The sequence below is a fragment of the Netta rufina genome, assembly GCF_964035555.1.
Source record: "Netta rufina genome assembly, chromosome: 7".
Classification (NCBI taxonomy): Eukaryota; Metazoa; Chordata; class Aves; order Anseriformes; family Anatidae; genus Netta; species Netta rufina.
In genome coordinates, this window is record NC_140130.1 from 15,488,344 (window position 1) to 15,500,498 (window position 12,155).

General features: G+C 38.2%; 1 protein-coding gene across 4 annotated transcripts in view; it reads right to left on the reverse strand.

The window, feature by feature from the left end:
* Positions 1 to 12,155, reverse strand: part of KAT6B (lysine acetyltransferase 6B) — a 106,241-nt gene that overhangs the window by 20,252 nt on the left and 73,834 nt on the right. The gene's annotated exons all lie outside the window — the stretch shown is intronic.

Below are 12,155 nucleotides of genomic sequence, written 5' to 3' on the forward strand. Positions count from 1 at the left end.
ATTATTCACCTCTTTATGTTCTGTACTTAAGCAATCACCAATGAAGTCTAGATGCAAGTCTACCTGCCAGGGAAGGCAGATCAAAAATGTCACCACTGCCAGGAACTGCTGGACAGTAGTAAAGGGACAGGAACAGCATACTGATGTCATGAAAATGACGGTCAAAAAGGAGCAGGCCGCTTTGAAGTTAAGAACAGATCTTAATCTACTGATGTTTCCCTCATTTTAAACTGTTTTTAAATGGACTTCTGCTGTGAGGGCTACACTTCACTGAGTTTTTTAATGCACTAATAACCAAAGCATTCAGGCACATAGACACTACGTGAGTAAAATGAGAAGTTAATGCAATATTACCGTTCTGGACTTGAATCTGATTTATAAGGATAATAGTTCTTCTCACATATCACACAACTTCACAGAATCACAGAATCACAGAATTTCTAGGTTGGAAGAGACCTCAAGATCATCGAGTCCAACCTCTGACCTAACGCTAGCAGTCCCCACTAAACCATATCCCTAAGCTCTACATCTAAACGTCTTTTGAAGACCTCCAGGGATGGTGACTCCACCACTTCCCTGGGCAGCCTGTTCCAATGCCTCACAACCCTTTCGGTAAAGAAGTTCTTCTGAACATCTAACCTAAAACTCCCCTGGCTCAACTTAAGCCCATTCCCCCTCGTCCTGTCACCAGGCACGTGGGAGAACAGACCAACCCCCACCTCGCTACAGCCTCCTTTAAGGTATCTGTAAAGAGCGATAAGGTCGCCCCTGAGCCTCCTCTTCTCCAGGCTGAACAAGCCCAGCTCCCTCAGCCGCTCCTCGTAGGACTTGTTCTCCAGGCCCCTCACCAGCTTCATCGCCCTTCTCGGGACCTGCTCAAGCACCTCGATGTCCTTCTTGTAGCGAGGGGCCCAAAACTGAACACAGTACTCAAGAGCTGAGTACAGGGGGACGATCACCTCCCTAGCCCTGCTGGTCACACTGTTCCTGATACAAGCCAGGATGCTGTTGGCCTTCTTGGCCACCTGAGCACACTGCTGGCTCATATTCAGCCAACTATCCACCATCACTCCCAGGTCCTTCTCTGCCTGGCAGCTCTCCAACCATTCCTCTCCCAGCCTGTAGCTCTGCTTGGGGTTATTGCATCCCAGGCGCAGGACCCGGCACTTGGCCTTGTTGAACTTCATGCAGTTGACCTCAGCCCATCGGTGCAGCCTATCCAGATCCTCCTGCAGAGCTTTCCTACCCTCAAGCAGATCGACACACGCACCTAACTTGGTGTCATCTGCAAACTTACTGAGGGTGCACTCAATGCCCTCGTCCAGATCATCGATGAAGATATTACAGAGAACTGGCCCCAGCACCGAGCCCTGGGGGACACCACTAGTGACTGGCCTCCAACTGGACTTGACTCCATTCACCACGACTCTTTGGGCCCGGCTATCCAGCCAGTTTCTAACCCAACGAAGCGTGCGCCAGTCCAAGCCAAGAGCAGCCAGTTTCTTGAGGAGAATGCTGTGGGAGACAGTGTCAAAAGCCTTGCTGAAGTCAAGGTAGACCACAACTTAAAACCGTCAATTGCAGGTCCATAGTTATGAATGCACATCACAATATAGAAGTTTACATATACTTCCACCAGCAGCATAGAAAGTATTCCAACACCACAGAAGAAACAATCAAGTTACTTATGAAAGCTTTCCAGATACAGACATTAAAGATGCCAATGCAGGGCTGAAAACCTTGAGCAGAAAAAATATCTGCAATAAAAAAAAAAGTCCAACTGCTGCCAAAAGTTGCAAACAGTTTAAGATTTACTTCTCAGATGGAGGGCCTTAGTCATAAAATGAAGTCTTTCTGAAAGAGTCTTAAAAGCAATAGCATTTGCTTAAAAGATTGCCCTTATGTAATCAGCATCGCTCAACCCCTATTTATGTATATGTTGTTAATATTTTTGTCAGAAAAATATGTATTTGTGAAAAATCCATCCAGGACAAAAGAAGCAGCCAGTGAACTGTTTGCCTTTGCATGTTCTGAGTTCTTCTCAGTCTCTTTGAAGGCCAACCCCCACAAATGAATTACCAGACTCAGATGGAATCAACCACTTTTCCATTTAACTTTGTTTTCTTTGAAACATAACCAAGTAAACTAAGTCCCTTAATATGGAAAGGAAGAACATATAATTTTTCATGCAATGTTCAGTATCAAACCAGAGATCTGAAGGAACAGTGTAACTGCATTTATAATATACCAGTGTCTAAAATAAAGATCTCCCTCAAACCAGCATTTCAAGTTATCATTAGAGACCTCCTCTTGTCTCATAAAATAACAAATATTTCGTTTTGAAATTATATTAAGCTGAAGACAGGTTCAGAAAGGTGGTCAGAAAAATCACAACAGCTGAGTATTCAGAAAAGACAGCTCAATGCAATTAGGTCAGCTCAGCATTCCTAGTTCAGAGGTGTGACCATGAGTAAAAGGCAGAAATAGGTAAGGTGAAAGTGTGAGCTTATTAAGACCTAAGATCCCTAAAACTGTAATTCATGTTATATTTTTTCCATAACTATTCTGTGTGCCTCTGGTCTGTTCTTATCTATGTAAACGGGAGGAAGGTCAAGGACAGAGGATCTTAAATAGGTGTTAGTACCCTCTTTGAAATCACTTTTGAGGCAGCTTCAAAAGACCCCAAGACCAAGATCCACACAAACACTTAAAAAAAAAAAAAAAAAAAAAAAGACTAGCTGTAACTTGAGATGCTCAGATCCGTGAAACAACCTGCTACATTCTCTTTTCTTCTTTGTCTGGTTGAAGAAAAGCTTTCTTCGTGATGAACAGAGGAAGCCAAAAGATTCTCTCATTATTGTTGTAAGAAATAATGCCAGCTCTCATTCCTTTCCACATCCTCGAGTAAACTCAACACAGGGGGCCGAAAACCTTTAGTTCCTTTACAGAAAGCTTCACAGAAGAGGTTAGGGCTAAACAAATTCCCTTCATGAAGTGAAGGAAAGGTAAAGATGACTGCATTACAGTCAGACCAACAAAAGGCACCCTTTGAGCAAACTAATTGGCTAACACTTATTTTATCTGTGCCAGTTGCCAGTAAATCCATTGAATGAACATTCTGTGTACAAAGTGGACTACTTAAAAGTGGAGTGAAAGCATGAGCAAAAGAGAAAAGAAACTGAAGTACCCTTAAAAAGGAAGACTTGCATGCACAGAGGGCATCAGTCCTGACCACCAATCTGATGAAGAAATTTGTCACTAGGTTAAGTAGTTTAGAAGGTAACTAATAAGGTAGGACTGATCTCAATTTTATATGCAACGTTTTATTAAATCACCAATTTATTAAATAATTTTAAGATGTAAATTTAAATAAGTGAGACTGAATGGAAAGTGGTTTATACAACTAACTAACTGTTGAACAAATTTCTTTTAACAACTGCCATTATCTTCTGGTGTTAACAGGAAGAGCCTATGAAAAGTATTTTAAAAAATTAAATTTGCCCATTAGATAATTCTACATTTGCCTTCTCTACATACTAACAGAACAAGATTTCAATTGACAAGATAGGCAGATGAACCCTAGCAAGCTATGCCCAACGTAACAAGAACCTTTTCATGGCAACGAGGCCAGCCAAATGTATGGCAACCATACCATTAATCTTTAACTCTCTAAAAGAGAACAAATGTCTGCACCTAACCTGGTAGTTAACATAACTCTCAGACTTACAGCTCATGAAAATTGCTGTCAGCTTGGAAAGTGACAGATGTCCTGGACCAGAACTGTATCAGGGATGGTTTTTAAACAGTTTTTAGAGTAGATGACCAAGTGCCACAGCCCGAAATCTTTTTCTATCATTCTTTTATTCTTAACTACAAAAAATTGACTCATAATACTAGAGCAATGGGAAAAGTGAAATGGAGAGTCACTACTGAAAAGACACACCTGGACAAAGAGAAAAGAACAAATCACTACAAATACTATATTTGTTCAGCTAAGTGTTCGTAACACAGGCATTTTGTAAAACAAAAACATGAAAAGTGCATTTTTGTCTTACATGGGCTGCAAAACTTCGTTGTTTGTTTGCTATACTGGCGCATTCTGTCGAGCAAGACATTAACCAATTAAGATTTAGAACAACAAACCAACAGATTATGAAGGCTGTTAAGGAATCTCATGGTCATACCTAGTTAGCCAGAAGATGCAGAAATCACATGATAAAAAAAACACACATTGTCTACAAAGTACAAAAATCTATTACAGTACACTTCAAAAAGCTAAGTCCAAGACGTGGCAATCTGCTAAATATCTACTGTTACTCAAAACAGCGGTAAGCAAGCAAAAAAGTCATTTCTTTACAAGAAGGCAGAACTGTCTGATAAAAGCGATGGCACTAGCAAAGAAAGACATCTGTTAAGAAAGCCACAAGGTTATTTCATTGAGGCAAGATGTCTTGCTGTGATGCTAGAAGTGCCTCAACAACAGAGCGACAGGCAACACATCATGAACAAATACCTGCTTTGTCCACTGACCTGCTGTAATAGAACTACACTGTGTAGTCAAAAGCAGAAATTCTTGATCATTAAGGATGCACTATTTAATTAAATCTGTTTTCAGCCAACAGTCTCAGGCAGATGGCTTCTCCTGTTTACTCATCCCCTAAAAGGACAGCTTTGTCCAACAAACATTTGTTTTCATTGCTACTATGTTTGGCCTTGCCTTTTAGCTGTTTTCAATGCTATCTGAAATAAAGATGCTCTTCAGTAAGAATAGTTTTAGCTTTTATATGTGAAGTGACATGCCTGATTTCTTTTGCAGTTCTGATAAATGCAGTGTCTTGAAGCTATATAAAAGTGATGCCAAGAAATCCCAAGAATAAGTCAACAAAGCTTGATTCAAAATCCATCTTTATTCCCCCCTCATCTAAATCTCAGCTCGACAGAATGTTCCTTATTAGTTATTTAGGAGGCCAAACTCATGCCTTCAGGTCAGCAACATAATCAATTGTCAAGAAAAGAACATAAAATGAGCAGCAGAATTCAGGCTCCCTCACAAATTCACAGCTCCCAGAGACTTTCAGCTCCCTCTTGAAGAAAACAGGCAGATAATTCAACCTTTCATTTGGACACAACACATCTGTAAACAAACCAACAAGAATGACCAAGAGATTGACACAGTGCTCTGTACTGGGGTACACAAGCAAATCAGTCAGTAGTTTAAAAAGAAAAGAAGAAAAAGGAAAAAAAAAAAAAAAAAAAGAATGGCCACCACAGGCACCACAGGTAATAATAGACACAGGTCTGTAATATACAGTTCCTTAAATTAGTGGTGTTGACTTTTTAAGAGTACCTTAAGTATACATTTTTGCAGTGAAGTTCATTAAAAAAAAAATCATATCCTGTTCCTCTCCACCTTCAGCCTCTCATTCTTACCCTGTGTTGTTGGCCACACCCTCAATAGCACCAAAACTTTTCTTTCCGGGTTGTGATGTGATAAAGGGAACATGAAGATGCTCCTGATTAAGATATATGGTCCCACTACATCCCCTCTATATTCTGTTCACAGAGCATAGCAAAGTAGAACCGTGCACTTTTTTTTTTAAAGGTGTATTTATTCATAGATTGTATTCCTGCTACATTTTGGTATTTGTTATGGCAAACCACAAAACATCTTAATGTCAGACTCTGGAAAAGAATACTGAGGGGTGTCTATGGAAGGAGTTCATTGTTCCCTACCCATCCTCAAAAAATCCTGATTTTCTTGAAATATTTTTTACAAACACTACTTTCTGGCCAGTGCGCTATTTCCCATAAAAAGGTCAAGAGATTTAGACCATCAACTCTATATAAACCATACCAAAAAAGTATATCCAACCACTTACAACCCACAGCAGCTTTGACTGAGCTCTAAGCAGCACAGGTATTAGAAGTGGTTCTCAGCAGGTACCAGCACTCAGATGTCACACACACAAACATACCACGTCTCACCTCTGGTAATAGATACGCTTCATTACAGAAGCCGTCTTTACTATTCCACCACCACCCACCACCCCCTGCTTTGTTTCCAGAAGTTAATTTATGAATAATTATAGACAACATAAGGTTAGTCACTTCAGGTCCTGTGCCTCACTTCCAATTGAACACTGAGTTTTAAATCCGATACCCCCTCAAACTGCTCCTATAAGCTAAGTCTACACAGCTAATTAAAACAAACACCACAGGCTAGGGCTATATACATACAGCAAAGATACGTGAATTCATAACTCAGAATAAAACTCTGTCTTTTTATTACTTGTGCTTTCCTTTGCCCTTTTAGTGTTCCTTTTAATAGTCTGGCATTGCTTACTGTGTTCAAGTATTCTTAGAAACAACATTTCCATATTGTGTTAACTGTGCTCATTTGCCTCATTCTATCTTCCTACTGAAAAATGAAAGCCCTTCAGGAAACAAAGTGTCGCCCTTCCAAAGGCTCCCCCTCTACTGATGCTAACACATACGGAAAACCTCACTTTTTATAGGCTAGACCAGCTCTTTACCAACCTTGCTAGGAGAAGAAAATTGCACTGAAGACCAGAAGAACAGAGCATACTTCTCCCAATCTCCTTAAACTCACATGCTTGAAAACTATCCTAGGTTTCATGCAATGCAGTTTTTAGATAATTTCAAAATTGTCTCAAAACTGCCGGCAATAAGCACCTCAAAGAAGTAAACCCACTGTCTCCTTCATCATCAAGACAGGTTTGCATTAAGTGTCCATTTTTCTGGGATACCTTTTGTGCTTAAAGTAATTTTCTGGACTGGTTCCACAATGCTCACCACTTCTACATGACTAAGCCCTAAGCAATGAAGGCCTTTCACGCTTCCAGAGATGCAAATCTTCTGAAACAAGTGCATAAACTGAAAAGAATTTAAGAGTACACTTTAGGAAAGGATCTATATTCCCTGGGGTCTATCCACTAGCTCATCATCATCACTTACTTCTCAGTGAACGTATATACAGGCTCAGTAAGCGATGTGGGTTTAAACAAACATCTTCAGGGACATCAGTCCTTGCTCCCTTTTAGCCCAGAATATTTCACTGATTCAGCATTTACACATGGAAGCCCCCAAACTGCTGCAGGAATTCGCAGTAGAGAAGACAGAAGAACTGAGATCAAAAAAACAGGCTGTAATTCCAGATCTGCACTCAAGTTCTTCAAAGCTGTAAATGACAAACGGATACACCACTCTAACAAGTCTCATACGCAGGCCTCTGCTTAGCTACCTCCTACTGAGAAGTACAAAAACCTAATGAACGTTGACACAAACCTAAATGCTTTGAGCAAAAAAGTGGACATCTCTCTCAGTTTATAAACAAGAGCAGTGGTACTGACCTCCTTCATCAATTGCTCTGGTGTTCACTCATGAAAAGCATTTAAGAGTAAAGACGTGATTAGTTTCTTTTCATTAACAGACTATTTTCTCTTGTAGAGCCAAATTTTTCTTCCTCACCTCCTTTGGAAATGTGCCTTCCCTAGCAATACACATTACTGTTCCACAAGTGCTGCTACTGCTGGTACTTTGCTGCTTCTGCAAGTGAGGACTTGAGATTTACTCAGCTATTTGTATGTAACAAAACCAAAAATACTAGATCAAGAAACAGATACCAGATTGAGGGAAACAAGCAAACAAGGACATTAATGGAGCCTTTTTTCTTGTACCAGAACAGAACACCAAGTAATATAAGTTCTGCAGGGTTTTTCTGTTTTTCTTCTCTTCCATTGCAAGGCTTGAATTGGTCTTTCCCTGTCATGGACTCCTAACCTCCCAGAAGGGAACCAGGCGTTAGCTCAAGCTAATGAAAAAATAACTTTATTTAGAAGCATTAAAGCTGCATGCAATAAATGGTACAAAAGGTCAAAGAGTCAGCACTGACCTTCACAAATATACATAAAAAAATGAAACAACACACACAAAACAAAGAACATGCATGTAACCCAAGCAGAATCACTACAATATTAAAGCAAGTTTATTCTCTCAGACAAGAATAATCATTTCACGAGGATAAACCGAATGAAAAGAAGGAATTCTGATAGGGAGGAAGAAACTGCTACAAATCAACTGGACCAGAAACACCCTCAAGATAAATAACAAAAGGCTATCAAGGACTTTGCTCCTGGGCATTGAATCCAACTGTTCCTGTGATGCAAATGAACTGTCAACATGCAAGCCTGCACATTTAGACAAGTTTATCCTAATATTGTTAGGTGCGTTTTTTTCTTCCAACTGCTGTTGTATTAAGTGCACTGGGTCCTCCAGCATGAAAACTGCAATCCAGTAAGCAAAAACATGGGACCAACAAGAGCTGAGTTTAATGAGGAAGCGTGCATCCAAAGATTACTTTAAACTTAGGTAAAACATTCATTAAACAAATATGAAATACCACAGTATTCTACTCCAGCAATATTGAATTTTATCTATTAGATACAAAAAATAAAGAAATACTACGTTTTTTTGGCACTGCAACTTAACATATAGAAACAAAAAGTATACAAAGGATTTTAGACTCTTGAGATCTCAAGTCAATTAAGAAAAACTTCTGGCATAGAGAAGTATTAAAAAAAAAGTATATGCTCAAGTATTAAAAAAAAATAAATTAATAAGGGACCGCTTGGAAAGGGACAGCAACTAGACAGCAGTATCAGTACTTGCACTGCCAAAACCACAACGGTAACGTAGGCTGAACTCATGTAAGACACACAAAGACTTGCCCAAATACAAGTATACATAATTCTCATGATAGGAGCAATAGCTGTGTTATTGCTTCATGTGGACTCATACACGGATATAAAGTGAAACAAATCCAGATTGGGATCTTATGCATTAAAAGCCTGCTCTTTTATTTTACTGCTCGCAGTTTATTTCTGGATCAAGTTAAACTACAAGCTACCTGCCTGAAACTTAATTTACAGCAACTACAGAAGATTCATCCATTAATTATTCTCCCTCAGGTACAGTGCAGCAATCATAATTCAGTCAGCCCCACAGAATACAAAAAATAACAAAACTAAAAAAAAAATAAAAATGTTTGGCAACAAATATCCATCCTGTAAAAAAAAAAAAAAAAAAAAAAAAAAAAAGACAGGAAGGTATTAAATAAAACAAGCAAATTAAGACCCCCTCCCTTTCCAGGAAATACTTTCACATATGTAGATACGCTTCCAATAAAAATTACTTTCTTATTTGAAGTAATCAGAGTGTTATAAAAGAATATTTAATATAGTATACTCAGTGTAGACAAAATATAGACTTCATGCAGACTATTGTCTTCAAATTAGACATGATTCTAGAGAAAAGAAGTAGGTCAAACTAATTTTATCTTACAGTAAAGGGAATTAAACAAGATCACATAATATCAAGCATGCAATGTTATATCAACAGTTTAAAGTATTAAGTATTTAGAATTAAGCTTGTGGGTTTTTTGTTTGTTTGTTTGTTTTAAATCCATTTCTAACAACCCAACAAATTTCTATCACAGTCAAAACAAGTAACTTCCATACAAATTAAAAAATCTTGCCAGGCTTTAAAAAACATAGCAGATACAAATGCATATATTGTATTTTTAAAAACAAAATTTCTATTTAAACAACCAATTTAGATACAGAAAACACTACATATTAAATGTTTGCTGAAAACAATGAGGCTAGACAACTCAGACATTTCACAGTATACTCTCATCTCACAATAGTTCAAGTACTCTTCCTAGAAATTTTTTTTTCCCCATGAAATTATAGATTCATGAAGCGATAGACAGAGCTTACAAAAATCTTTATGTTTGTGTCTATGGAGTAAGAAATAGCATTATCAGTTTCTATTTGAATACAAGTAAGTTTAAAAACAATTACCAAAAAAAAAATAAAAGTTGAAAATTCAAGGGACAGACAAATACCTATTTTCTTTTTGCAAAATAATTGATGTTTCCCTTGCAAGTTAGAGGAAGACCATACTGACTCATCTGCAAAGATGAAATTAGTTCAAGAAAAAAGAATGCATCACAATCAGAACAAATACATTTCACTTACCAAAAAAAAAGATAGCTTTGTACCACAAACTACATTTTCACCATACTGCTGACAAAGCAGGAGTTGCATAGTGGCTTAAGGCAGTGTTCTTTACAGCCTTTCCAACTGTCAAATGTCTACATCTATATACAAAGTAATATGAGCAGTCGACTGCTTGCACAAAGTTCTTGAGAGCTTTGCGGTTTGTAGCTATCGCTTTCTGAAAAATTACTTGCTCAACAGTAACATTTTTATTATGTTAGACTAAAATTTGTTTTAGGTACTGTTATTAAAACAAGTCAACAAGCTTCAGTGACTGCCTCACAAAATTCAAAACGCAGAAGTTAGATGTGTTACTTGCACGATAAATGAAGACTTAACATTTCGAGCATAAAATTTATCTTCTGATAAATTTATGAAAATATGATAATCTAAAGTTAAAGATAAAGTTACCAGCAATTTTTTATTTAAGTATTTGAAACTCGATCTGTGTAAGTTTCAAATAATAACTGGGTTTGGCTATATCCCATATTCTCAGGCACGTTAGAACAGTTTTCTCAGAAGACCAGAACTGAGCAGGAAGGGTGAAGCACAAAAAAAAAGACAACAGTTAGACATCAGCTACAATAGAAGAGGTGAAAGTAAAATTATAAAAAAAAAAAACTGATTTTGGGTGTTTTTTTGTTGTTGTTTTTGTTTTTGTTTTTGTTTTTGGTGGAGATACATTTTGGGTTTATTCATCTGGATGAGGCTATGGCTGCTCTGTTCAATGACATTCAGCCTCAATCCTGCAAAAGGATATAAATGCAACTGAAGAAAACAAGACTTGCTTCCTCTCTACACTTACGAAAAGACAGCCACTAGCAGCTCTATGACTCAGTTAAGTCAGTTAAGGGAACCTCTTGTCCAGAAAAAAAGAGGGAAGGCACTGTGGAAAAGCACTGAAGGACTGGACTGCATTTTTGCTCAGCCACAGGAGAAGCTAAAACTAGTCTCTGGACTACGTCCAACATGTATTCAGCTGTAGCCTGCAGCTGTGATCTGATCACATTTGCTAAGACGAAAGGCATAAAGACAACACCAGACAAGGTTCAACCTAATTATACCACTACATAACATTGCAAGACATCACAGAAATCGTAACAGCTCAAGCAGCCTGATGTGCTTCCAGATTTTTACAGGCAGGTAAGGGTAACAGAACACACTACCTATTTCTCCAGATTAAGTAGCACATGGCATAATAACAGAGCATGGAGATCCATGGTGACGCAGTACGTATGAATCCAAACTTTCTGTGGAATCCACAGGTTTCAGAGCTGTGCCACCAGTTTTGTAGGCACAACTCCAGTGCTATGACAATACTCAACCAGAAAGATGTTTGTTAAGAGTGATTTGGACTTTTTTTTTCTTTTTGTACCGGAGCACAAAAAGAAAAGACCTAGAAGTACTTACCACTTGTGCTCAGTAAGAGTTCCCTATCTCTTTTTGCATGAGGAGATGCTAATCCTCAGGTAAGGACCAATTTCTGCCTCAGTAACAAGCTTAAATTCACTCTGCAGTTCTAGCATGTGGTATTTCTCACTGCCTTTCCTAAAATGCTGCAGAATGCACACAATGGAACAGCTGTTGTGTTCCACTCCAGTGATGGCTGCATTTCAATGGTAGATTAAGTGGTCCAAGACCAACCTTACCTAACTCACAGGGGTATAGTGAAAACTGTTAAAAAGCCACAGAACGAAGAGAAATACTAAGTATGTTTATTAACCCTAACATAGTCATGCTGGGGAGCACACTTGAAGACTCAGAATGGATGAGGCTATGGCTGCTCTGAAAATTCTACAGTTACAAATTATTGTCTTTGTCCTGCTGTTATACTGCAATGTATTTTTATTTGCATTTTATTTTCTTGCACACACCTTCTGGGCAGGAATCCTATTATCTTAACTATCTCTACTGTCATGTAATTCTAAAGTACTTTAAAAATCACAAGTATTAGTGAAAACTACATTTACCATTTCTCTAATCGCAGACAATGCACACAAATTCCTTAACATCCTCCCTTTAAATTATAGTAGAAAGTTGGATTCAGTAATACTGGGGCCATTAAGCCGAGATATT